Here is a 4,422-nt window from a genome sequence, read left to right on the forward strand (position 1 = left end):
GCCCTCAGTTGAATTGCCCTCAGTTCATTTGGCCTCAGTTCAGTTGGCTTCAGTTGCCCTCACTTCAGTTGCCCTCAGTTGAATTGCCCTCAGTTCAGCTGGCTTCAGTTGACCTCAGATTGTTTGCCCTCAGTTCACTTGGCTTCACTTGCCCTCAGTTCACTTGGCTTCAGTTCAGTTGTCCTCAGTTTAATTGCCTTCAGTTCAGTTGGCCTCAGTTGCTATTAGTTCAGTTGGCCTCAGTCCAGTTGGCTTCACTTGCCCTAGCTCAGTTGGCTTCAGTTCAATTTCCCTCAGTTCAATTGGCTTCAAGTCAGCTGGCTTCAGTTCAGTCTCCCCCAGTTGAATTGCCCTCAGTTAATTTGCCCTCAGTTTAGTTGGCTTCAGTTCAGTTGGCTTCAGTTCAGTCTCCCTCAGTTGAATTGCCCTCAGTCCAGTTGGCCAAGTCAGGTGGTGGGTTGAGCAGAGGGAGGATGAGAAATAGTGATTCAGGCCACAAGTGCTGGATACAGACCCTCAACCATTTCTCCGATGTCAACCGGCGCATGGAGGAAGGTGTCAAGAAACATGATCCACTCCATAAAGACCTTTCCAGAATGATGATGAAACGAGACGCTGAAGCAGTTGAACTTACCCTCAAATGGTTTGAGGAGAACAACCCATTTGACCATGATCGAGACAAGCACTTGCTTGTGTCCTTCTCAACAGGATTTACAAGCACTGCGGGTGACAAAGTCAATGCTGAGAGAGCAGCTGAAGTTGGGAGAGAGATGCAGATAAAGCTGGATGGACAGTCAGTGACATCAACCATGGAAGTAAAGTTCAAGGTACAGGCCCTGCCATCGCTCAGAAAGTTCCCAAGGTCAATGACAAGAAGATTTACCTAAACTCACTCAAGTTGTTCAACCGACTGATAATCTTGTCCCAACGGGACATGACAGTTGAGACAAGCTTAGAGTATGAGCTGACTCCATTCCCTTTGTCATTATTCAACAACAAAGATCAAAAAATGAACAAGGCGAACAAATCAGGCTTTTCCAAGACAAGTCTGAAAGACTTCCGCTTGACCTCACAGACCAACCCTGCTCCAGTCTGGTGGTTGATGGAGGATGGCTACTCTACATGGTAAAGTGGTAACAAGGTCAGACTTGGCAGGAGATTGCAGACAGTTACCTGAGGTATGTGCAGTGTCTTGGCAGTCGCTCCCAGAAGATCATTGTGGTCTTTGATGGCTATAGAAGCTCACCAAAAGATCATGACCACATCCGGCGTACCAAGAACTCCTGCTGTGATCTACAGATTCGACCAGATATGATACATTTGACACCACGGGCAAAGTTCTTGGACAACATTCATAACAAGTGTGAGCTTGTCCATCTCCTCTCTTCAACATTCTGGAGACATCAGATCACTGTGGAGCAGGGTGACAATGATGCTGACACATTAATTGTGAGAGCAGCACTGGCTGCTGCTAAAGATTGCCCTGTTGAGGTTAGTAAAACATTTTATGACAATGTTACATTAATTACATCAACACAATTATGTGGATGATATTTTGCTATGCTGTACTGTATTTTGATTTGGCATATTGTTAAGCAAGTGTTTTTGTCCTCAGAAAGGACGCGCATTAGCATTGTAAAATAACTTCACAATTGTACAGATTTTTTGCACAGTGGAAGATGCTCTTAACATATCTTGTTCTATTTCCAGGTGCGGGCTGAAGATGCAGACGTGCTTGTAATGTTGGTACACCATAGCTTAAGCACCAATTATCCACTGTCATTAACCACGTCAAAGGGCTCTTATGATGTGAGGAAGATCAGAGAAGCTCTCTCAGAAAGACAGAGACGCTACCTGCTCTTTTGTCATGCTTTCACCGGTTGTGACACAGTTTCTGCAATCGGGGGCCACGGGAAATCAACTCTCTTTGACAAGTTTTGTGCAGGAGACATTGATGAACACATGGACATCTTCCTTGACTTGCAAGCTACTAAGGAGGCAGTAATCAGGGCTGGTATAAGGATCTTCCAGCACATATATAATGCACCAGGAAGTACTTTAGGTGCAATTCGGTATAGTATGTTCTCACAGAAGGCAGCAGCTGGGCTGATTAAACCAGAAACTCTTCCTCCAACAGAGGGTGCAGCTGCTCAGCATTCTCTCCGTGCCTATCTCCAAACCCAGGACTGGATGCTTCTGAAGAGCATGTCTTTTGACCCGAGTGATTATGGATGGATGTTAGGAGTTCACGGTTATGAGCCAGTTCCAACACTAGACCCTATGGCTCCGGAGGAGCTACTCCAGTTCACAAGCTGCAATTGCAATGGAGATTGCAGCAACCAGCGGTGCAGCTGCAAGAAGAATGGTGTCAAATGTGTCTCGGCTTGCGGAAATTGTAAAGGCATTACATGCAAGAACTGTATCCATGCTGATGAAGAGTCTGGAGATGACTCTGACCTAGACTTCTGAGAAATTTGACATCGTGCAGCAGTGTTGCTCTCAAACTAATATTCAAGATACTGAAATAAAATAAATCATTCACATGTAAAAGAGTACATGGCCTTTTCTCTTCCAAGGAGTGGTCTTAGTGCAAAATAAATGCTTGCAATGGATTCAGCATCCTAAAACCCCCCTAATTTGACCCCTCACATGCTATTTATGGTATATGTAAAAAAAAGTCAAATTTTCAAAAAAATGGTTCCAAGTATCCAAAGTTTCAGCAGCTCTCACGGATTTTCCTACGGGAGTTGAAATTAAATGTTTTTTTATGTGTAACTACACACCTTTAGGAACACATTGGTGTAGAAATTGGTTGGTGAAAAAAGGTATCTCGGGTGTGTATCCATACATCCCGACCATTTGAGACTTTCAATATTTTCTCAGTGACACTGGTTGTAAATGTAATGTTGAGACTTTAAAGTTCAGGGTGGAATGAATTCTTTAAACCAGTTTGCTCTCCTACTTTCATCACTGCAACACCTGTGGGTTTGCCAGAGTGCACAGAAAAACGCTTGGCCCCTCGAAAGAAGTGAATGGGCCCTCCCAGGATATGATATTCTCATTTTAGTTGTGAAAGCGCTAGCCTTCTGGCTAACATTAGCTCCCTCTGTGACCACTTACATTTCTTTACAAGAAAAGGTTCACATCATTTAAGGGGTTTAGATTTTGAAACACGGTACATCTTACTCAAGTAGCTAACAATTAAATGTGTTTTTATTTAAGTGGTCAGTATTTAAGTGTAAAATAAAATGTGGTCATTGTTGCTTAAAATGAGGGATGGACCAGGTTTTTGCAAACTTAATTTAGATCAGCGTGCGAGTGGGTGAATATGAGAAGTTGGGTCTATAGTGCCTTGAGTTGTCAGAAGTCTACAAAAGCACCACACAGGTCCATGTACCACTAAACTAGCATCCTCTTTGCTGGAATTATCAGCCTGTGGTAGGCTAGTTTCCAGCAGTATCATAAACATTAAAGTATCTCGCCCTTGGTTCAACACTTAAATAAACTCCAAAACTAGGAACTTAAGCATACATAGGTCAATGTTTTCCTTACACATAAAACCAGAATGGTAATGAGGAATAAAATCACAGCACGTGCTGGTCATACTTAAACAATGATGTTACTTTTCATTAAGTGAAGGATGTGAAGGTTCTACTGCACTTACAAAGGCTTGACATGTTTGATTGCCAAAGACTACTCTATGGTATTGAGACCAATTCAAATGAAACTGGTCAACATCCTGATGTCCAGAACATTAATTATGGATATAATAATAAAAGGTAAATCTGGATCTGTATTTTGTATGGCGAGGAACAATAACTCTTTTTCTTAGTAAAAAAAAAACTTCTGATGAAACACTCAAATCTTTCCCAAACTTGGACATTTTATTTACAGGTCAAGTCAGTCACATGCAACATTTCCTTAAAATGAATTTACATGAAATTAGCAAAAACAAGAAAGAAATGCATATTATTTTCTTCAAAATAGCAATATACAAAAATAGAGCTTACAAATACTGTACAGCAATTGTCTCCAAAAAATATTCTGCTGCAGAATTCTTAGTTTTACAAACAATGTCTGTGAGAGTCCACAAACATAATCAGTGTTAACAAACAAAGGGAGGGAGGGAAGTTTGTTGGGGGGGTGCACTGGTTTAGTGCAAGGGTTATGGTACTTGGACATAGTTATTTGCGAGTCTGAGACGTTAAGCTGAAGGAATAAATAATACAACATACCAAGAAGGAAGTTCACTTCAGGGAGGCAGTGGTGGAGATTTCAACTCCAAAATGTGTCATAGAAAAAAAACAACAATCGTGAAAATACAAGAACATCCTTCATATATTTAGAGGATTTTAAAACCACATTTTTGTCTTTTTTTTCATTTATGTTACATCCACCCCTTTTTTCATATCCTGTCAGAGC

The sequence above is a fragment of the Symphodus melops genome, assembly GCF_947650265.1.
Source record: "Symphodus melops genome assembly, chromosome: 2".
Taxonomy (NCBI): domain Eukaryota; kingdom Metazoa; phylum Chordata; class Actinopteri; order Labriformes; family Labridae; genus Symphodus; species Symphodus melops.